We start from the raw sequence: 25,484 nt of genomic DNA, 5'->3' as shown, positions 1-25,484 counted from the left end.
TAACTCCATAAACGCGTCATGTGATGTGGGTCAGTGACCTGTTGGAATAAACCACCTTTTTTACCTAACTGGAGTGCCACCTTTTCATCTTTTGAGCTAATATGATTCCAGTGGGGACACTGATGGCAGAGCACCAGGATGATTTCAATTAATTAATGGAGCTACACTAACCAGAACACACAGGCACCCCTGTGCGGCCTATTTTCTTCTTTTTACGCTGTATTTATCTTTAACATAACTTAGGGATTCTGCTCAGCAGGGACAAAGATAAGACATGCATCAAGTAATGTATCAAATTACAACAGTTTAAAACGCACTATGGCAATTCACACAGGGTGATTGCAAGCCGAAATCGGCCACAGGACACCAATATTGGTGTTTTTCAGCAGAAACGCCAATACATCAAGAAACTACCAAATCGATAGACTCTATGGGATCTGCACGTTTGAAACCACACTTTGCGTAAATACGCAGCATATTTTAAATATGGCGTCCAAATTCTCAAGGAGAAGTGCATGTTGGGAAAAGAAACCTACGTGCTGAAAAGCGCATGTTGACTGTCGCGTGTGGTTTCAGTGGCGTATTTACACCCGGCGTTTCTTTTTTAAAAACGCAACGTAAAAACGCCACGTCTGGGCTTGCCCTAACACTTTTCAGGGAAAAAAATTCTGCTGTACTATCAAATATTTAAATATAGGTGGGAGTTATCAGTATAACTCTAATTTTACGTAACTGGAAATTATGTTGGTTTCCTGCAAATAAGCACCATTCTTTCCTTTCAGATTTTGTGTTTTCCAGGAATTTACTTTTTTTTTTCCAGTCCCAAGTAGAACATAAAATAAAAAGTATACTATAAAAACCATGGGTTGGCAAAGTGGTGTTTATACATTACATGACTGCATAGAAATCAGTGCAGTCTGCAGCACACATATACATTCAGTATTAGCCAAGCATTATGTGGATGTTTTACATCTGTTGTCATCTTTACCTGCCAACAACACAGCATGTATACATGGCAACATTCCCTCCAAGAAAAATGCATTGAGCAGGTTACACTGAAATATATACAGCCGCACATTAAGTATTTCATAAGTGTACCTTTTCAATCAACGGTTGTGTGTCCTTAAATTTTTGAATGATGGGGCATAAGCTAAACTGACAAACATGCATACAGGCATAAATGATGGTAATTACATATAGCATTACACCTATTAAAATGTCTATAATCTTCAGTTTTTAAATGTAGACTGATCCACAGGAAGGGGGGAGTTGAAGGCGGAGGCAATTTAAAAAAAAAAAATTGTAATAGGCATTAACATAATTTGTTAGGAATAACAAGCATATATTAATTTCAACAACTTTATTAGTGCTCATGCAGCCAGTTTACACCCAGGGAACACACACTTTGTAAGTAATTAGGGAAACATCCCCTTCCCTAAGTAGCAAAATGGTAGAAGCTGCAAAGCTCTGACTTGATACATAGACTGTACTACCATCCCCTGCCCCCTCCAACAGATGAAACCGGTCGTTAAGGTAAGCTTGTGGACTGAGACCGTTATCAAAATTATTGTAGTGTTGTCATGGACATAAAATCTATAAGGATAAATATGCAACTTTCAATTAGCGCAACAATTGTGCAAAATGGTTGCTTTATTTTTTGTTACGTTTGAGTCAGTGCAAACCAGCAATTCATTCATGAAGTAGTAATGAATGTTCATATATACAGTTACAGCTTCTAATATATTGTCAAAATCATAATTTATTGCCAGAGCAAAGTGCCCCTTGCTACCCTTCCTACAGAAAGCAGCACAAAACACATATTTCAGCCCTCTGTCTCTGTTCACATCCACTTTCCCTGTGTTTTATTTCTGCACAGCCCATCTCCTCCTCCTGTTTGCAGGTACTGGTGCACATATTTCTGGGCAAATATGAACAGGAGGGCCTGCTGTGAGCAAGTTACAGAACCTTATTGCTACAGACGGATACTGCCAGTGGTAAGTAGTGCAGCAGCTTTATTATGAACCAGTAAGTAGAGCCACTAACCTCTACTAGTATACATGAAAGTATATGTAAAATAATAATCTAGTCCTGAAATAGATGCCAGTTAAGTTGGTGCCTTTACATTTACACAGCACCAATATATTCTGCAGCACATTCTATCACTCACATCAGTCCCTTGCTACAATCTAAGGTCTCAAGTACATGCACGCTATGTGCAATTTTATCAATTTTAAGTCAATAAACCTCCATGTTGCTGGAGTGTAGGAGAAAATCCATGAAGACGCAGGAAGAACATACAAACTCCTTGCAGACTGCACTGCCTGGAATCTAAACTGTATCGGCACAGTGCTAACTACTTCCCCTATCACGTTGTCCACATATAATGTATGATAAGTGAATATACCTTCTAAATGAATTCACTTAAATAGCTTGAGGGGTATGCAAATACAATCCATTCAAAATGTTACATATCTTATAGCACACATGTAGAATAGTGGTTACCATACATACATACATACAGTATACAAACCGTTCCTCTGTGTGCTCTAGCAAATGGTCCTGTATGCTATGCATATCTCTTATTCTTGTTGGCATGGGAATATCAATGTTTTACCTAGTTAAAAGGGCCCACAAAAGAGATTTATTTTATGTAAACTGCTCATATTAGCCATGCACATTGTAATGTTTCATGTTGCAGTTACCAGGGTTATTGTGCACACACGCATGTGGACACCAAGGTGCCAAAGCCTCTCATTGGCTTGTTGGAAGTTATCCGCTAACCAATTAGTGACACGTGTTGCACTAACTCCATGATTTGTTGTAATCTGTTTGATATGAACAATACTAAATAAGCACATCACTAACAGGAAACACCAAGTGCCCAACTGTACAATGGTCTGATCAGTTGGTATTCTAAATCAGCCTGCCTTTAGGCAGCTTTAAATCCACAAAGGGCTGCCGTCGGAATCAGAAGAACAGGCCCATGCATTAGTACAAAATGAAAGCCATGCTGTCAGAACTTTTCTCTCTGTAAGGCCAACAACAGTGCTCAGTTGGCGGGTTCAACACTTGTTTCATGCAACACAATGAACCATAAGCCAAAAAAATACACCCCATGCTCTCAGAATTGGTCAGTTATGCAGCACTATAATCTACAGAAATAACTACAGCATTCCTATACAATAACATATTAAACTAGTATGCGCCTGTGGCTTTTGCCTTCCTTCAACAATACAGGATACAATTTGACCTACACTATATTGCTGTAGTCTGCTGATAAACCCAAAATGTGTATGAAAAAACTTGCAAAGAAAGAGTGGAATTCAAAGGGTTACGAGAAACCTTCTGCAGAACTCTCCATGTGATCCATAAAGCAGTACGGCAAATAAAAAGCCACAATTTTTGGTCCTCCGTACTATATTAAACATATCATGCAGGACAAATTGCAAGTTTAAATATTCAATAAAACAAGCATGTGCGCTAAAATACTATGTATGCATATACAAGAGTTGTATAATTTAAGTGCCTACAAAATTTGTGGCATTGTACTTTAGTATTACACAACTGGGCATAAAGGACACGGTCTATGAGCTTATTATACAATCAAAGTATTGTTCTATTTTATAGCATGACTGCATAAGAGACATAGAAATATTAGTTAAGCCCCTAGAAGGAGGTGCTTAAAACAGAATCAATGCATCTTGGCATTAGCCACTCCCCCTGCCTATAACCATGAGCTCTCAATGGACATTTGCATATGTGTTCTGCAGCTTTAAATGACAACTTTCAACTCATATAAACAATTAATTTAGTTACAGAATAGCTCTTGCTTACCTGTTTAGCAAGTGAGCAGCAAAGGTCCTCTTTGAGAAACACCGCCAAGAGCAATTAAATATGCTTTCAATATCACCATATCATTGCGCTTTTACATTAAGCACAATTCTCTAACAAGCAGTCTTGTAATTAAGAATGGACAAGTGTCTAGAAAGAACTGCAAAGAGAAGGCACTTAGGAAAATTCTTTACAGGAATCCAAGCTAAAGCACAGAGTAGAAAAAAAAAACCTAAGGCTTCAGCTAAAGTAACAGTGTACTTACTAGCTTCTGAACTCTTTGTACTGATTTCTGTGCTTGCCAACTGGAGTACTGCAGCAACTGTGTGCAGCAAGCCACATCCCACTTGCAAAGCAGCACCAAAAGGCAAAACTAATCTACTACTGATAAAATTACAACAGGATCACAGCAGTAAGCACAAACTGCTAACTAAGCTAAGCAGCAATCAGGCAGAAAAAGCTGCAAATCAATTGAGCATAAAAATGTAAAGGCAATCATTTGCCAGGCTATAGGCAAACTGCAGTTACAGCAATCTGGCGCCAAAGAACATTTACATAAGCAAATTCAGGGTTTTGGGAGGAGCTGCAAAAGACTAATATTGTCTGAAATGCCTTTGTTCTCAAGCAGCAGCTGCTTCTAAGTGCATTCTGTCTATCTACTGCAACTATGTAACACACACACACACATTAGCATTGCTATACCAGTAAATATCTCCCAATGTGAAACATGGAAAGATGGCCCTATGCACAATTACACAGGCAACGATCATAAGATTTTACCGGAAATCAGAAACCCGCCAAATTAATCACTGAGAAACAAACTTTGCATTTACAGCCTAAACATAATACTAAATACAGGTAAGAGATCCATTATCTGGAAACCCATTATCCAGAAAGTTTAGAATTATGGAAAGGCCATCTCCCATAGACTCAATTTTAACCAAAAAAAAAAAAATCGACATTTTTAAAAATGATTTCACTTTTCTCTGTAATAAAACAGTATCTTGTGCTTGATCCCAACAAAGATATAATTAATCCTTATTGGAAGCAAAACCAGACTATTGGGTTTAATTAATATTTACATGATTTTCTAGTAGATTTAAGGTATGACGATGCAAATTACGGAAAGATCAGTTATCTGGTAAACCCCAGGTCCTGGACATTCTGGTAAACAGGTCCCATACCTGTACTGCAGAAATCAGCATCCATCAGTTTATTATGCGCTTGTAAACATGATGAGGGAAGGAACACGCCTATGAATATATGTAAACGAGCTTGCAACTGGTAGAAAAGAAGAACAATAATTACACCAGCGAATATAATGTCCATGAATTAGATGTAACATAATCTAAGGCCAAATAACAAGTCTCAGCAGAGGGTTACTTGGAGTTACAACAGATTTTCTAAAAACACATTCTTTGTTAAAGAATATGATTCTGTAGTTGAGTTATTGAATAGGTTATTATTTAGATTAGGAACTTTATTAGATGAATTAAGCATGCAGCAAGCATACTGAGAAAGCCATAGCTACATGTTAAGGAGCACAGTGATGCCCTGTTTACACTACAAAGTGGACTCGCTTCTACCCTGCTCTCTGAACACAGCTAATGTTTACAAGCTGGTAACTAAATAAAAACCAGTACTCCACTCTTCAGTTTTAATCAACTTTTACAGTGTCAATCAAAAACGGTTTTCCAGTCTAGGATATTTCACAGCAATCTGTTGTTTTCTATAATTTTTGAAAAGTGGTAAATTTAACTCAAATGTACCCCCTCACTAGGCTCTCTTCAGATCTATTGCAGCTACGCTCTATTCATTATGACTGGGACTCGAGTTCTGCCAACAGCTCTTTTGTGTCTTCTGGAGGTGAGTCATCGGAAAAACACAGCTCCACCTCCTGCATTCCTTTCACCCTTCCCCCTATGTTTCCAGTACATCAAGCTCTTAAAAACACCCTTGCACTGCTGCTCTTGCATCAGCACTAGCTGCATCCGGAGGAGTGAGCTTGCATATGCAAAACTGCAGCTATTATCAACACAAAGCTGAAGTTTCAAGGTCACATTTAAGACAACAGCTGACAAATAAAGTGCTAATTGAAGCAGGGAATCTAAACCAGGGGAACAGCTCATCTGATTTCCCCACCACCAGAGATCATGGCCAGTCTGCTTGCTTCAGCCTTCAGAGCTGTACAATGCCCCTCCCACAGTTCTCAATGTTCTGAACTCATTACAGAAAGCAGAGCTCACTTTTCCTCCCCAGAAATAGGTGAAATGTGGTAACATTTTGGCAAATATTAGTTGGTTATTAAGTGATTCTCCTTGTTATTATTAATAAGCCCTTACAAAGCACAGCACTGTACAATAGAAGGGTTCATACAGCAAATACATATTGACAGATGCAGAAGTAAAAAGGGCCCTGCTTATTAGAATTAGAAATGTGATACTGTTACAACATACAGTATCTAGAGTTGTCACCTCATCCCTTTAAAACCGAACACATATGGAATCCGCAGTCTGCATGGCTATATAGCAATCCATTTAGATGCATGCTGCAGACTGGACTGATTAATGCGCAGCCATGCATCATGCATTGAATACTAATTAGCCATGCAGGCTGTGGATTCCATACGTGTCATCGATGCCATATGACGTCATCAGGCAATATTAGGAATTTTAAACCCAAAATAGTTAGAAACTTCGGTAGCAAGACATTTTTTTGAAATGGGACATAACTCAATGCAGCTTAAATGGTTAGTACTCAAACAGGTGAGACTACCACAGCCGGGTAGTGATATCGGTAAATTAGTACTCCAAAGAGAGGTCTTTTGGATTAAGAGACTGAACACACTAATACCAGAAGGTCTGAATGATACGTGGAGTATTAAAATGTTTTTTGTAATGTCAGCAGTGCCTTACATTTCTTTTATTTTCTAGATTGTGGGGACTGCCGTAACCAAGAATAGAGTAAAGCAGGCATGTCCAAGTTCGGCCCTTTTTCAAATTTACACCAGCCCTCAGCCTCCATCATGAAATTAATAATAATAATAATAACAATAATAATGAGGCCCCCCCCAGCACAGTGCGATCAGGAATCCCATAGCTGTAATATTAAGGCACATTAGTGAAATGATCTGCCACTTGGTCTATACTGCTGCCTGTGTGCGGAAGGTGTTAGCAATAGACAATCTTACCTCCTAACTGTCCCTTTTTCGGAGGGACAGTCCCTCTTTTGACAGCTCAACCTGCAGTCTCTAATTTGTACTGGAAAGTCAATATTTTCTCTGCATGAACAGCCAGAAATAGAAACAAAGTTTCTAACTTAATTGGCTTTTAGCAGAGAGCACAGAACAGCTAACAGGGGCAAATAAGATACTTTGTAACAATTTTGAGACACAAAAAAACTGTTTAGATAAGGAGAATTATTTTCAAACTTCATAACCTGCCATATTTTGTAAAATAAACATGGTAATTAGGTGGTGTGGCCACATAGGGGGGCGTGGTGAAAATATAATCGATGCGCAACGTGCGGTAAAAAAATTTGTCCCTCTTTTTACTTCCAAAATGTTGGGCGGTATGGACACATACTGGCACGTAGAGAATCGCATCTTTAGGGCTGAAGGTGTCCATAGACGTACTGACGTGCCAGTACAGTAAACTAAAGAAGTATGGCATCAATACGTGCCGGTATGTGTCTATTGCTAACACCTTCAGCACACAGGCAGCAGTATAGACCAAGTGGCAGATCATTTCACTAATGTGCCCAAATATTACTGCTACGATTACTTTAATTTAATGTTAATGGTTCAAAGAATGTCGGGCTGAATGGTTGGCCCCCACACATTTTCACCTCACCAAATCTGGCCCTCGTTGCAAAAAGTTTGGGCACCCCTGGAGTAGAGGTAGTGCCCTCAACTAACAGGTACCCTAGGATAAGATTAGATAAAATGACTGCCAGTCATATATAAAATGCATATCCTTTATAATGTGATAATTGTTTCATTGTGTTCTACCCCTGGTAGGCCTGAGGGGCAGTACCAGATATCAAGTTTCATTCTTTTTAGGTTTGATCTTGATTTAGGTAAATGATAAAGACTTTGTTTCACATGGATGACCTGTTTTTTGCGATTTACCCTCTCTTTGGATGGACTACTTGTTGTGGACTTTGGGCTTCTTATGAACAGTGATCACAACCTACTTGACTAGGATTTATATCTATATTTGTAATTAATTAGGTTAATTGTAAGGAAGAATTCAGGGGAGTGTCCAATGGTGATGTTTGGTTATTTATTCTCTCTCTCACTTGTAACACTTACAATTGATAAAAAGGGTTTGACACCCGAAACATATAGTGTAAATCACTTTGCAGTGATTTCTGCTTGGGCTTTTTCCCACTTCATGAATGTTCTAGTTGTATTAAATGTCTGGACGTTTTTAACTATAACAGTTTACACCCCAAGACCCCATATACTGGGAATGGAACAACTGTTTTGTGTGCAACAGTACAGCTTCTGGAACATTCGTCCATTTCCCCTTTAAGAAGCAAAGTCAGACTGCTGGCTGCATGTATCAGAAAGGGCTACTGGTCAGCCTTCCAAGGCTACTTAAAAGAGAACTAAACCCTAAAAATGATTATGGCTAAAATTATTTTATATAGTGAAATTAATGCAGCAGTCTAAAGATTTAAAATTTCTATAGCAGTTATGATTCAGGCCTTCTAACTTTTCACAGAGGTTACCCATATTAACTCTGTAATTCCTTAAATAGAGTAACAGAGAAAGTGCTACTAAGTATCCCATATTAACTCTGGTTAGTCAGCGAGTCCACATGGGACATTACTGTTCAGTGAGTTTGCAATTGATACTCGGCATTCATCTCAGATTCAAAAGCAACAGTTATGGCCCATGTGCCCCGCCCCGTCTAGTCACTGATTGGTTACTGCTTGGTCACCAGTCAGTGGAAACCAGAAGTAGTGGTCTGTTACACATCCAGTCACTCCAGCCTTTATACATTACATTTTTGGCTCACTATATTAGAAACATTTATTTTGCACAGCCTATTCATTTACCAAGTTTTTATTTTTATACTGAAAAATTCCTTTAAATTGCATATTATGATTCCAGCAGAAAAGAAGATGGGGAGCTACTGGGGGGCATCTTTAGAAGAACAAATCTTTCTGCTAAAGGGCTGTGGAAAATATTACACATTGATTAGAGAAAATGAATATTGCTATATTTAACAAAACAATGATTCCTTGTGTAACTTTTAAAAGGTATTCTGTCATGAATTTCATGATGTATTTGTTTTTTCTACACTGCAAATAATTCACTCTACCATGTAAAATGTCATTCCTGAGCCAAGTGTATTTTTTTGCTGTAATATTGGTGTGCAGGCAGCCGTCCCAGGTCATTTTGCCTGGTCACGTGCTTTCAGAAAGAGCCAGCACAGGATGGAACTGCTTTCTGGCAGGCTGTTTTCTCCTACTAAATGTAACTAAATGTGTCGCAGTGGGACCTGGATTTTACTATTGAGTGAGTAGGGAGCTGCTAACTGGTTACCTACCCATTGTTCTGTTGATTGGCTGCGGGGGGCAGTGATCACTCAACTTTGCAGTACAGCAGACTTGTGCTCTGAAGTTTATCAGACTGGTGACTCCAGGGAAACTGACAATATGTCAAGCCCCATTTTAGATTTAAAAAGTAAATATAAAAAAAATATCAGTTTGCTCTTTTGAAAAATGTATTTCAGTGCAAAAGTCTGAAGCAGCACTATTTTTATGATTTGTTTTGAATTTTTTTTTTCCCCATGACAGTATCCCTTTAACGTAATAAATAAACAGGAGGGTGACTTAGACGAGCTGTTTGTTGACAGTGTGTTATGATCTACTGATCACCAGCTAAATGTCTACTGGTAGATTCTGATCTACCTTTTTGGCTTTAAGGTTTAGTGACAGCAGTGAAGAAAATTGCTTGATTGAATGTATACATTATACACAAGTAATAGGCCTAAAATATCCATTACCGAAAACTACACTGAGCATTAAATACAGGGCGGGGATGTTAATAAATCATTTATAAAAAAAAAAAAAACATCAGTTCTAAAGAATTTTCATATTCTCTACTACTGGTTCTTTAAACACAGTATCTAAGTTCACATCTACTAGTAAAATTTGATGGCAGAAATTATATGCCTCGTCTTTCCCAGTGCCAGTAATTTAACTAACAGCAAAACCCCATTCCATAAACACTACAAAAAACCTGTACCGCACATTCATATTAAAATTGTGCATCAGTCAGATCCCCATTAAACTCCTGCTTTTTCTGAAGCCACTAAGTTTCCCATTCATATTGTTACATCCTGGCCAATAAGGCCACTTACTATTAGGCCAGTGGCATGCCCAGTGTTGTTGATCCATTAAAAACTGAGTAAAATTTGAATTTTAGGCATTTGTGTTTATTTCATGAATGTACCGTATATACTCGAGTATAAGCCGACCCGAGTATAAGCCGAGGTACCTAATTTTACCTACGAAAACTGGGAAAACTTATTGACTCTAGTATAAGCCTAGACACAACTACAGCCCTGTCTCCCAGCAGCGCACATTCTGCCAAAGTGACCCCCCCAGCGATCAACCGGACTTCTTTGCAAAGTTGATGGTGACAGAGAATTGCCAAACGGATTACTGTGTGCATTGTCCCACTGTCCCACTAACATGTGCAGAGGGTGCTGTTTGATATTGCCATCACTGTTAATCTTTCGTATAACCAACAGAGGGCGCTGTGTGATATTGCAGTCACTGTTATTCTTTCATGTAACCAACAGAGGGCGCTGTGTGATATTGCAGTCACTGTTAATCTTTCATATAGCCAACAGAGGGCACTGTGATATTGCAGTCACTGTTATTCTTTCATACAACCAACAGATGGCGCTGTGTGATATTGCAGTCACTGTTATTCTTTCATACAACCAACAGATGGAGCTGTGTGATATTGCAGTCACTGTTAATCTTTCATATAACCAACAGAGGGCGCTGTGATATTGCAGTCACTGTTTTTCTTTCATACAACCAACAGATGGCGCTGTGTGATATTGCAGTCACTGTTATTCTTTCATACAACCAACAGATGGCGCTGTGTGATATTGCAGTCACTGTTATTCTTTCATACAACCAACAGATGGCGCTGTGTGATATTGCAGTCACTGTTATTCTTTCATATAACCAACAGAGGGCGCACTGTTATTCTTTCATATAACCAACAGAGGGCTTTGTGGGATATTGTGGGATAAGTGTACTGTTGGTATAGGAATGATTAAAAGTGACTGCAATCTCAGCTACTCGGGTCGGGTACCGCTGACCCGAGTATAAGCTGAGGTAGACTTTTTCAGCACATTTTGGATGCTGAAAAACTCGGCCTATACACGGGTTATATACAGTATTCATTCCCAATTTTTATATTCAGATTTTTTAATAATATAAATAACCTAACAAAATGTGAGTTTATAGGAAAAAAAAAAACCTAAATTACACAAAACAAATTTTGATAAATAGGCCACTAGCCTTAGTTCATAAAATTATTCTTTCACCTTTGTTAGAGTAACAATCATGTAATTGCCCTTTTGTCAACCTCATTTATGAGCTCTATTTAGTCTGAGACGCCTTCTGCCCACATTTAGAGCAACGGCTGTTTCGTTTCAAGTACAATGTAGCAGTGATAAACACACCCACTAGGGATGCACCGAATCCATTATTATGGATTTGGCCGAATATCGAACTGAATCCGAACCCTAATTTGCATATGTGAATTAGGCTTGGGAAGGGGAAAACATTTTTTACTTCCTTGTTTTCTGTCAAAAAGTCACGCAATTTCCCTCCCGCCCCTAATTTGCATATGCAAATTAGGTTTTGGTTCGGCTGGGAAGAAGGATTCGGCCGAATCCTGCTGAAAAAGGCTGAATCCCGAACCAAATCCTGGATTCGGTGCATCCCTAACACCCACTATTTGAATTGATTGTGCTTTGGCACACAGGACATTTTGATTGCTTCTACTTGCCATGGATCCCTTGAAACAACTAAAAAGAGAGTGGATGCAGACACGAATGGGTATTTGTATCGCCATGTTTTTCCTCTCAGATAGAACAACATCTCACTGCGCTTGTAGCAGAAAAAGAGAAAGTATTTATTTACAACAGTATTGGTTTTCATAGCCCTTATAAAGATAGTATGTAACATATTCCTTTCTCATGTAGCTCATTAATTACGCTTCTTGGCTGATTTTCCAGAATATTCTCTATCCCATCACAGCAGATCCACTTGAGGTTATGTGTAGAGACCGGAGAACAAAATATATATTATATTTATATATATATATATATATATATATATATATATATATATATATATATATATATATATATATATATATATATATATGTGACTCTTAATTTTACCTCAAGGAAGAATATATAGCGAATAAAGTACCCCCTATTGTAAAATATAAGAATATTATAAGTCACGAGGAGTTCCATGACAATATGCTTCTTCTGCCAATAAATGATCATTCAGGGACTTACAGTTAGAACATACATTATTTTCTGTCAGGTGGCCAGTGATTGACACAGAACAAATTGGTGGCAAAACATGGCAATATCGGATACATACCAATTTGAAAAGATTCTTTAATAGGGCCCTTATAATAAGAGATTTATTCTGAAGGCAGTTTCTTCAAGAAATATGGCAGAATGTTTGATTAATTTAATATTTCAAGTAAGCTGCTCTGATGTTAAAGAGGTGTTATTTAATTTTGAAGGTAAAAATTTTATCTATGGATGGTCTACAGCCATCAGTAACATGCAAACATTGAATAAGGGAGCATTCAGTTAGCCACAGATCACACATCAGGCTTAATTTCTAATTATTCCAAATACCCATTAACAAATGGTCCATGAAACAGATGATTAATGGATTATTCAAATTAAGTTGAACATGGACTGCATGATCTATTCATTTTAGGAAACAAATTTGCATTGACATACCGGTTATTTGTATCCAGTACTTGTAGAAAGTGTTCCTCCTGAAGTAAAACTTGTGAATTTTAGCATCTAAACTTTATAATTTCAGGCAAGTATCAGAACCACTGTATTCAGTTTAAAACAAAAATCTGTGTGTTAACTGCAAAGGCCGTAAAAAGCTAAAGGACAATGGATAAGTATTTATAACACGTTTAAAGAACTATAGGACCAAAAACATTTTTTTTTTATGTCATTGGTTGTTTAAAGCAAGAAGTCCTATTTAACATGTTCTGCTGTCTAAGCACCCTGGGTATATTGTAACGTTAACATCACATTCTGGTGTCACCGACCCGTAACTGCTTAAATTAGATTAAAAAAAATAAAAAATACATTCGCCTTTGGTTGCTGCTAGCAATCAAGGGCTATTAACTGCATACACTACTACATTAGATAAAGACCACATAATTTATTTTACAGTTATTTCATGATTAATCTACTGCAAATAAACCAAAAAAATATTTTCATTCCCAAATCTGTTTACTTTTAAAATCAAGTAATTGTACTCTCCTTAGCACACCAAACACATTGGAAGATTGAAAACAGATGTAATATAACACAAAGTGCCAATTCTACATTAGCAATCGTTTTATACAGAGTCTACAACTAGCACCGATGACTAGGGCTACGGAGGTTCCAAATGATAAATTGCAGTCCCTTGATTTAACCAAGTTACCAAACAATGCATGTGTGATTTACTTACCTTTGGACAGATTAGCAGATCCTACTTAAAGAAACATGGAAATAATACATCATTGCACCTTCTTTCCTAATGTCACTCTCTCTGTTAAGTAAAAACTCATAAATATATATATAAATATATATATATATATATATATATATATATATATATATATATATATATATATATATATATATATATATATATAAATAGTTTTGAAAATGGACCCGCTCTCCTTTTATAGTGAAAAACAGTGTTTTATTCATAATGCATATCGGCTCACATATCAGTCTTTGCAATTTTGGTCCAGTAAGTGTGCACACTGAACATACTAATATATATATATATATATACACACACACACACACACACACACACACACACACACACACTTCCATTGGGTTGTAGTTGGGACGATGTAAATGTTATCTTTGACCAATATGTTTCTCTAATAATTGTATGATACTATTATCATGTTCTGTTGACACAGGTGTGTTATATTGTTTAAGCCTATGGATATTGGTCTATATATATTGCATGGTAAACCACATCCCACTTATGGGTGTGGCTTACACTTATGGCTTTAAAAGGATGTGATGTCATTCAATACTTTATTGCTTGATAAAGAAGCGGGAGCTTCGAAACGTTGTACTTTTTACTTGCTTGATAAAAGTTTTTTCTTGATGAACAAGCAAGTTGTCCGGACTTTTTTGGTTGATATATAATTTGTCCTTTGGACTAGGTCACAGACCAGGGTTAATCTCCACTCCATGTGGATAACATACAGGCACAAACAGGAGGGAAAACTGCACAAAGATTTAGATGGCCCTAAAGTTTCAGGACTGGGCAGGCAGTGCTCCAAAAGGTAGGACGAGAGTTTGTTTTTCAAGGCAATTAGAGAGTCTTCTTTATGGAGGAATTCAGGAATACAATTTCAGAGGTAAGAAGCAGCAAGATAAAAATTTTAAAATGAGAGATGTCGTGGGTGTGGATGGCGTGAAAAGATGGTGGCTCTGAGAGGAACAGAGGAGACGGCTAGGAACAAAAGTGAGGAAATGTACTGACAAGAACAGGAGTGAAGAAGCCATTTCCAAATTATATAACAAAAAGATCTGCCACCAACCAAGAGCACCCTTCTTCACAGACAGTTCACACACAGTGAACGAAGCAGAGGAGGTAGGTCGTGTATTGCATGCAGTGAAAGGCCTTCTGAAATCATAAGGTATTTAAAGGTCTCATGCTTCAAACATAGCACTGCCATAAAGCCAAAAATGAGAGGCTAAAACTCTCACTCAAGGAATCAAGGGCGGAGACATGCAAATCACTCCTTAATATTCTTGTAGCCAACTATGCACCTAAAGCCACTGGCTGTATCTGTGCTATTAAACTACTAGCAGTTCTGTATGTATAGTTGGCCACAGGGACATTTAAGGGATACTGTCACAGGAAAACTTTTTTTTTCTCAAAATGCACAAGTGTTCCAGCAAAATTCTGCACTGAAATCTGTTTTTTCATATCTAATTTTGACATTTGGCATGGGGCTAGACATATTGTCAGTTTCCCAGGTGCCCTCAGGTAATGTGACTTGTGCTCTGATACACTTCAGTTACTCTTTACTACTACACTGCAAGTTGGAGTGATATCACCCCTCCCTTGCCTCCACAGCAGTCCATCAACAGAACAATGGGTAGCCCGATAGCAGCTACCAGACACCTCTGCTGAAGGATTTGTTTGAATTGCTAAAAATTATTCTTAGTGGCAGACATAAGAATAGCGCCAAAGCAGGAAACCCCTGCTTTTTCCTGCATGGTTGCACATTCAGCAATGCAAACACAACCTAGGGTTGCGGTATAATACAATGGGAAGGGGAGAAACAATATCTGTCTCAAAGCAGTTCTATCCTGAATTGCTGGCTCCTTCTAAAAGCTCAGAATCAGGCACACTGCAATGAGATGGTTGCCTCCACACGGTTGCAATGTAAACAGTGTAATTTAGAAATAAAGTGTTAACCATAAAAATCATGACAGAGCCCCTTTAAGCAGTGATTTTCATGTCCTCCCCATTAATACTAGAGAGTTTAAGCCTATTTTTTTATTTTAAGGCAGTGCTATGTGTGTAGCATGAGACCTCTAAATACCTTATGATTTCAGAAGGCCTTAAGCTGGCCATAGACGCAAAGATCCAATGATTTTCGGACCGTGTTTGGACAGTACCGTCATTTTGCGTCCCACGGAGATCGGTCGTTTGGACGGCCAGGTTAAAAGATGTTGGTTGCCAATGATTTCTCTGCATGTATTGCCGATCGGACGATTTTCAGTGGGAGACTGTCACCAGCTCCACTCAACTTTCGTACGATTGCGGGCAGGGGCAGAACATTGGCTTATCTGTTCTTTTACTACTTTAATTGATCTGAATGGTTTGTGGCAGGTCGGGAATGGGGAAGTCCGATCGTTTGAGGATTCGAACGATCGGATCTTTGCATCTATGGCCAGCTTAACACTTCATCTCTTGAAATGTGAAGGGCTCTTTGGTTGCTTTTAGCCACTCACCCTAAGCAGGAAGGTTTCTCTGCTTTAACATCTATATTGTGATGGATTCACTAGTGTTCACTTCCAGTTGGTAAACAAGGAAACTTACAAGTGTTACACATAATGGTATAAAGTTAAAGCGAAGTTGTGTTAGATGGTGTTTCCTTCATCCAGAAAAACAAGTATGGTTTGTTGGTATGTTTGTGTGCACGTTGATTCGTACGATCCAAGGGGGCGGCCCTTATTTTTTTAAAATGGCAATTTTCTATTTATGATTACCCAATGGCACATACTACCAGAAAAGTATATTATGAAAATGGTTTATTTACATGAAGCAGGGTTTTACATATGAACTGTTTAATGCAATATATTTTATAGAGACACACATTGTTTGGGGGGTATCGTTTTCCTTTAAAAGTATAAAATCACCAAAACCTTTAATTTTCTATCTGTATTTGGCTAATGGCCAATGTTAATGCATTAGATATCAGTTAGAGAGCTTACCTACAGATTTTATCAATAGTGTTGCCATACTTACCAACATTTTGAGGGACAACACAATTTGCAGCACACAGTGCAGCAAATTTTTGATCAAAGCGAAAATCTGGACATTTCCTTAACAATCCGAGACTGCGGGTTGAGCTGTCAAAATCCGGATTGTCCCGCAAAAACGGTACAGTTGGGAGGTACAGGGTTACTATTTACTCTGCAGTGCAGGAGTCAGGTCAGATAGATCTGTTTCTGCCCCGCTAAGTAGTTCCCTCAAGTCCTCCTGTCAATCTGATAATGGTTAACCAGAAAACACCAATGAGCATGACAAAGCAGTGCTCATTGGGCACTGCTTCTGCCTTGCAAAGGTGGGTTTTTGAGTTTGATTCCAGCCAGGCCACTAAGCCCAATGAGTTTGTATCTGTGGGTTTCCTCAGATATTCTAAAAACTGGCTTCTGATAAATAAAAACTTACCCAACCATGAGTTAATTAGATTTGGTTGAAAGCTCTGCTGTGGCAAGGACTGATGTAATGACATATTTCGATAGAGCATTGGGTAAATACGTAAGCACTATAGAGATAAAAAATGGGGTGTGGCCTAAGATTACCGTCAGCATGGCCTTCAACAGAGGTGAGTTTTATCAAGTGTTTTCCATTAAATACATTTGTAATTTAGCATCCCTTTCATTACACGTCCGTATTTTATTGATTTTGTTCAGCAACAAACGTAAACCTCTGTGAATGGAGCATAGAGATACCATGATGGACTATTAAAAGCAACACCAACACCTTCCCCCAGCCCCACGAACCTGCTTTGACCCGACCCTCCCACACTGCTAAAAGACCTTCTGAGCCGTTTCATTGACGCTGGGCGGCGGCACGATCCTTCCATAGGCTAATTACGAATGAAAACAGGGCTTCCGCCTATGGAAGGATCGCTCCGCCCCAGCATCATGGAAGTAAGGCAGAAGATCTGTTAGTAATGTGAGCATGTCGGCTGCTCAGAGGTTCGCAGGGCGGGGGTCGGCTTTAAAGGAAAATATTCCGGGTGCAGCAACTACTTGATACGGGCAAGTTCCTATGATTTTTATAGGAATGTGTCAGTATCGCTTTAAGCACAAGTTTTCCACTATAAATAGCGCATTCTGTCCTTTTTCTAATGACAAAGCTTTTTGTACGCAGAACTGAACTGGTCCAACAAGGTCATAAAATAGTTTTCAGAATTTAGCAAATATTTTTGAAAGTACATGATACCAAAAAATGGAATAAAAAAAAAAAAAAAAAACTACTTTAAACAGTAACTTTACATGTAAAACAGTAAAGCTATCTAATTGTTCTAGTCTGCAAAACTTTGTTACCTGTACTCAAAACCAGTGTATTCCCAAACTTCCCTTCAATGCTGCATGGGAAAAAAAATCCATGAAAATGGCGCCTGTAAAGAAGAAACGTGCATGCAGCACTGACTATTTCACACAAAGAAGCGAGTCTGTGACCTAGTCACATGTCAAGCAGAGTTAAGCACCTCCCACCTCTGGTGAAAGGGAGGGGGCGCTACAATATCGCTATCCTTGCTAGACAGCCCGGGCGCCATTTTAGAGACTGCCAAAAAGACGGAACAGATAACCGATGCTAATATCGCGACATAACGCATTTACAACTGGCAGAAGGCTGCTAGGATACCTTTGTGTGGGAAGTATCGTCGCACGACTGCTCGGAGATTTATCCGGGGACTGATAAACGGCTCCCTTGCGCTCTTCTTCAGCCGCTCCGCTGTTTGCCCTCTTCCCTCGGCGCTTCTCGCTCCGACATTCAAACCCAAACACCGTTAGCTCCGCCCACTTTCCTCCCTTTACATCGCTCGTCGGCCGTTATGCAAATTAGCAGTTTTATCGTCGAGTCCTGTTGGCTCCTCCCTCGACTCGATTTTTTATGAGTTTGGGCGAGTGGGAGGTTATGCTTCTTGACAGAAAAATGCGAGGGATTTTCAAATTAAGGACCTGCGTTGAAGGGTTTAAAGGTGGGTGGCCACGCCCAGTCATGTGTCTTTTGGCAGATGGCAGTAAGACTGAACAGCATATTTGCAGTGGAGCTAAACTGCCAGCTACTGACATAACCCAATGTCTTAGAGTAGATAGTTATATAGTTTATATGGGACTAAAAAAAGCAAAACAGCTAATCTGTTTTTATGTTTAGATTTATTGGGTGCGATTTGTAAACAAAATAGAATATTGATACAAAAATACAACTACGTTTAAAATTAAGCGGTCAGGGTTGAGACACAAGAAGGAGGTCCCTGACCTGTAGAGCTTACAGTCTATTTACAGACAATTGCTGTTGGCGCTATATAAATACAGGTTATAATAATATATTGCACTTTATAAATAAGCTCATTTGAAGCCTTGCAGGACTGTACTGCCAGGTTATTTAGCTTGTCTTCATTGATAAGCCATTTAAGATGCAATTTTGTAATGTTTTGGCACCATATTGTTCATAACCAGCAGTCATTTTGAAGTAATTTCTTCTAGACACGTATAAAATGACATCTTTTCTTATTCTAAACAAGGGCGTGGCTGGTAAGAAATAATCAGCAGTTGTCTGACATGATCATGCTAAACTATATATTTTATACAGCAAAAATTAATAATTTAGGAATGCACCGAATCCTGGATTCAGCTAAATCCTACTTTTTTTTTTGTCAGGATTCAGATTCAGATTAATCTAAGTGCCTTGCTGAATTCAAATGCTTTAAACCACATTATGTTAGATCATGTGATTAAGTAGATTGCTTTTCTATATATATATATATATATATATATATATATATATATATATATATATATATACATATACATATATACATATACACACACACACACACACACACACACACACACACACACACACACACACACATATATACATACATATATATATATATATACATATATATACACACACATATACATATATACACATATACATACACCATCCACATTTGTCCTTAATAACATTATGTTGTTAACATAACTTTGGCATCATTTTATTTAGCCCTGTCCCCATAAAACTAAGCACCAGTTCATATTTATTGTACATAAATGGAATGGGAGCCCCTGTGCATCTACTGTGGTCACTGGCAGTTTTTAGCCAGTGAAATAATGTTGCATGTGACATGTGACTGGATTGTACAGCTTTGTGTTCATCTTTTAGAGCAAATGCAATGCTGTTATATGCTACAGGCTGAGTGCCTATTTTTAAAAAAGATTACACACGCAAAAGAAAAAAAATAGTAACTCTTACACTGCACTGACAATATCTAAAAGAACCCCTATGGGCCATAAAAAGGCATTCGAAAGAGACAAAATAGGCGAGATATTTTCTACCATTGAAACACCACTTTGTAAGAATTGGTAATTAATCAAGGTCTTTGCAGAGTGTCAGAAACTTGGAAAGTTACACTTGTGTGGCATCTGCTACATCAGAGATCAACACCAATGCAGTTAAAATTGATCCACTGGGAAACTTAATCAATATACACCAGCGTGTCTGTGCAGTTGACTGTGTAGCTCACACATTGAATGCATTTAAAAACCATAGTATGTATTTATACCTGTCTCACAGCAAAACCCTAGCCGTAAAATTGACCAGCATCAGACATTATTCCAACACTGCAAAAAAGGGGAGATGGGTTGGAGCAATCCAAGGCTAAGTAAAAAATGTATTTAAGTGCAATGGAAGTGCTACTGATCTGGGCAAAAATAACTACAAGCATACAAAAAAGAGGGCGCTTTGCATGGTCCCCTGTCTCATAAATAATGTAGTATTTATACAAGTGCATGTATTTACAAAAACAGAGGGGTTTTAGTTACAAAGTTATGATCATAAAATTGGTAAGCAACCATACCACTTCAAGGTAAACCCCATATGGTGGTCCCTAACTATTTACCTAGGTCATAATATTCAAAGGCTGGCACCTCCCTGAATGATAGCACTTCTTGGTATCAGTTGTCTCCTGACCTGGGCATTGGTTCCAGCCAGAGGGTTTAGTCCTCCCCTGGCATAACTTTTAGAAGAGAGAGATTGCCAAGACCACAGCATTGGTTGCACAGGCTTAATCCTCCCCAGTTTTAGGCTTTTAAGAGAGAGAGACTGCCAAAACAAACACCCATTTTTAAAGGAAAACTATAGTACTATATTACTTGAGCAACATATAGTTTATATAAAATGAATTGGCTACTAAAGAATCTTGTCATACTGATATATATATTTAAGTAAATATTGACCTTTTACATCTCTTGCCTTGAACTACCATTTTGTGATGGTCTCTGTGCTGCCTCAGAGATCACCTGATCAGAAATACTGCAGCTCTAACAGTAACAGGAAGAAGTGTGGAAGCAAAAGACAAAACTCGGTCTGTTAATTGGCTCATGTGATCTAACATGTATAGTTTGTTTGGTATGTCTGTGTGCACAGTGAATGATACAATCCAAGGGCACGGTCCCGATTTCTTAAAATGGCAATTCTCTTTTTATGATTACCCAATGGCACATACTACTAAAAAAGTATACTATTATGAAAATGGTTTATTTACAAGAAGCAGGGTTTTACATATGAGCTGTTTTAAACAATATATCTTTATATATAAACCTGAATTGTTTAAGGGGTAGAGTTTTCCTTAAAAGGCATGGGACCGCTATTTAAAGGGACCGGTGTAAGGGTGCATCTGGCCAGTGTACAACTAAAGCTGGCCATAGACGTGTAGATTTACCTTCATAACGGACGAACGATCGTTTCGGCGCCATCTCCAGACCTGCCTTTAACCATTCAGATCAAATAAAGTAGTAAGAACAGATCAGACGATGTTCTGCCCCTGACAGCAATTGTAAGAAAGTTGGGTCCGACAAAAGCTGGCGACAGTCTCCCACTGAAATCGTCAGATCGGCAATATTTGCAGATATATTATCGGTAGCCAACAAATTTTCTAACCTTTCCGATCGTCTGAACGACCGATCGCTATTGCACAAAAAAAAATGTCAGGGCACTCCACATACGGCCCGAAAACTGTACGAAACGAAGATTCGTACGACCAAATCTTTGCGCCTATGTCCAGCTTTAGACCTAAGACCAGTAATGAAGCCTTAAACCAAATGTCTCTAGTGAAATACTAAGATTTTGGTGCCTCAGTGGGTAGCTGACTGATAGTCACGATTAAAGAGTTGACCTTCATGTAATTTGATTAGAAAGAAGATGTATATAAACACAAAAATTCAAGCAACTTAAAAACACTGCTCTATTCTATTGCATTAAGAAAGCATGCCAAGCGCAATGAATGCACAAACTGTCAAGAGTATAATAGATATGTTTAGGCGAGTTTAAATGCACATCAGATGCACGCACACAACTCCAATTCCCATTAAGCCTTGCTCACTGCTACTTATTTGAACACATTGCGGGAAAATGGAGTCTTGGCTAGAGGCGAGACGACTACAGTGCTTCAAAAGGTATGAATAATCAGAACAAGGAGTGGAAGAAATAGTAAGAGACACTTTCTTTATTGCATTTACAATTTTTTTTTTTTGCCAGCAAATATTATATCATTTGTAACAATTGATCTTTAAACAAACTTTTTTCTAAAATCTTGGGAAGTGCCACAGTAAGTACTGAAGCTACTGTATATCAACCAATTTATCTACATGTAACTACTGAATGTATCCACCAACGTATACATTTTAACAACTGAATTTAGAAACTATTTGAGAAGGCTTACGGAGATGCTACTGAGGAAAAAAGAACAAACTATATTTTAAACTTAACATTTACAAAAACAAATAAAAAAACTTATAAAACTACAGATTTTTTAATGGTTTTCTACTTTAAGACAAATTGTGGACATAACTTTTTATATATATATATATATATATATATATATATATATATATATATATATATATATATATATATATTGAAATGTATCTTAGCCTTACATTTTCTTTTAATAACCAGGTTTTTAAACATTATTTTAAAGACAATATTTAAACAATTTACATAAATGGCTGTAAAATTGAACCATGAATCAGTTTCGTCAAATTACAGTTACACTATTAGTACATATTTGGAAATAGTTAAACAGGAGATTTATTGGATGGTGTCAGATCACATCCTACAAGTCGGATGTCGTTGCATGAGTCAAAATATGGGGCAAGTGGATTAACAGGAGACTGGGGGAATTTCAGAAGAGTTGTCTGTACTATATACAGGGTATGTGGTTGTGTCTAAGCTTGATGTGAACCTTTATATTAGGCTTCTAAGCTTAGTTTCTGGTCAAATTAAAGGATTGGGCTGTAACCTGACATTTATATTTTATATAACAATAAACTAACTGTACATGTTGAAATTATAGCCTTGAACATTATACTTGTTATACAGAATGTGGGGGGGGGGGTTTGCACAATTTTGCAAGTTTTTGACAAACGTAATATATACGTTAATAACAGTATGCTTTAGTTCCCTTTTTGGGTGGTCTTGTTCATGAAACAATTAACAGCCAGGAAACTCACACATTTCGCTTACACGCTATCGTCATTTCTTAAAATGAATTTACAAAAATAGTTTGTCTATTTCCAGGCTATTTGTGACTAGGCAATCTTTCTATTTTTAAAGATGGATTATCTGCTGTTGACATCCAGTTTGATCACACTGGCATTCAGCATAAGGGTTTAGATATAATATTCTGTTCAATTATATATATATCTTAAAGATGCACAGTACTTTTATTTCCATAGCATTCTATATATTTTAAATTATTTGAGGTTTTTTTTAACTGCAAAATTTCTGATTATATTCAGTATAAGATTCTAAAGAGAATCTTGATAAGTATTTGTAGTCACAGTATAGATAGATATATGAATGTGAATATGAAATTACCGTGAAGGTTTTAATTTAATGATGAAATGTGTATGTTTGGTAATGTGATGCTCTAAAGAGATAAATATAACTATGCCAGGTAACTTTTGATTTCTCAATGTCTCCTAAAGTGTCATGATTAACCGATTTACAAATAAATAGTTGGGTTATGCAAAATACTTCTTAAACCTGTAAAGATGAAATTCAAGCTGAAAACCAGAAGGTGAAGCAGAATATAACATGGGGAATATGAAAGAGAACTGTTGAGATCCAACCTACGAAGAGCAAACAAGGAGGATGACAAGGAGACACTGAACAAGCCTGAAGATAAAGGGAGAAAAGAACTTGTAATAGATACAGGTACCCCAGTAGCAATTGAAGATGGTGTAGAGGTAAAGTAATCGGCTTTTGGTGTTAGATCTCATACAAGAGACCCTGCTTTAATTCCCGGTGGCAACTCCTTGACAAGTCACTTAATCTCCTGGTGTCCTGGCTAGTCAGTGCATTAACGGCTGCCTTACTTGTAAAACGATTTGAGTGCCACAAGAGAAAAGCAATATATAAATGATTCCCTCTACTTTTTTTGCCATGAAACAGATAAAAAAAGGCGGCAAAGCTCCAGGAAACTACAGCATCCTACCAGAGCTCAGTTTGGTGCATAGTACAGAAATTCTGCAGACACTTTTGAGGGATTGGAATGCTGAGAGCATGCTAGTAAAATTGCTAAAGACACTTCAAACATCATGTCAAAATTTTGTTCATTTAAACATGAAATAATTTAAACATTTGCCAATAATATGGATTCAAGCTGCTTAGTTAAAGGGACTGTTCACCTTCATGTGACAAATTTAGCTATGTGGCTCTGTACATCCTTTGTGAGTACTTTAAAAGTACAAAACTGCAAGTTTTAAGTTTGCCTAAATCACATTTTTTTTTCTTCTCCAGATCAAGCTGAGAGGTAGGAGCATAGTTCAGTCTAAATGAGTGGGTCACATGTTACAAGCGGATATCTCTGGCAACTTACTTTATTGTTATTAGTCCACAGCTCTCATTTTATTTATCAAAGCTACATGAAGGTGCCCTGTATTATTATTACAGAGAAAAGGGAATTATTTTATAAAATTAGATTTTTTTTTTGCTTATAATCGAGTCTGTAATTTGGAGTTTTTTGGATAATAGGTTTCTGTATAAAGGATCCCATACCTGTATCCTCTTAAAACTAACCTCAAATGTAAACTATACATTTGTTCCTACTAATTTTTTTCTTATTGCTAATAACCTCATGGTTATTAGTAGTGCATTTGTAAATTGCTGATACTGGAATCACCATGGTTTCAGATTACCGTATACATATCTAGTGATGGTCCACTAAATTTGCCAGGCATGGATTCACGGTGTATTCCCACGTTTCACCACCCGTAAATATTTTCACAAAACTGCGTCGAAAAATCAGCTGCGACAAAAAAAAAATGGCTGTGCGTCAAAATTATTTGAATGCCTATTGACTTCAATTTGTTTCGCTAATTTTCACCATTTCTTGAATTTTTTTGCCATTCTGCAAATTATTAGACTAAGCGAAATGCGACAGATTCGCCCATCACTACATAGTACTGTTCTTGTTACCAGTACCCATAAAGGACATTATAGAATGGAATAGTTTCTAGAAATATGATATATGGCATGAAGAAGCAAGATTTAAAGGAGAAGGAAAGGCTAAAATTAAGTATGTTTTATCAGAAAGGTCTACATAAATACACCAGTAAACCGTCAAAGTAATGTTTCTGTCAAAGGAAACACAGCATTTCTTTCCTTCTATTGTGTAAGCTGTTTTCAGCTTAAACCTCCAGGGCAGGGCTTGGGCATGCTCAGTTTGCTCCTCTCCCTCCTCCCTTCCCTGCTGTAATGTGAGCCCAGAGCTATGAGTGAGCAAGGAAACGCAGGCAGGAAGTGATTTCACACCAAGAAAATATGGCAGCTGCTACCCTAACAAA

General features: G+C 37.7%; 1 protein-coding gene across 3 annotated transcripts in view; it reads right to left on the bottom strand.

Annotated features, from left to right (window-relative positions):
- The window catches only part of atf7ip.L (activating transcription factor 7 interacting protein L homeolog), a 59,495-nt gene extending 40,541 nt beyond the window's left edge, over positions 1-18,954 (bottom strand). The window contains exon 1 of one of the 3 annotated variants that reach the window (XM_018258729.2): positions 18,274-18,954. The gene's annotated coding sequence lies outside the window, so the exon portion shown is untranslated. Of the gene's footprint in view, positions 1-3,834; positions 4,055-17,951; positions 18,148-18,273 lie in introns of those variants that run through there. The other 2 variants (XM_018258732.2, XM_018258731.2) reach the window with 2 other exon arrangements.
- Between the last annotated feature and the right edge of the window lie 6,530 nt (positions 18,955-25,484).

This window comes from Xenopus laevis, chromosome 4L, assembly GCF_017654675.1.
Source record: "Xenopus laevis strain J_2021 chromosome 4L, Xenopus_laevis_v10.1, whole genome shotgun sequence".
Lineage (NCBI taxonomy): Eukaryota > Metazoa > Chordata > Amphibia > Anura > Pipidae > Xenopus > Xenopus laevis.
This window is presented reverse-complemented; position numbering and strand designations above follow the sequence as displayed.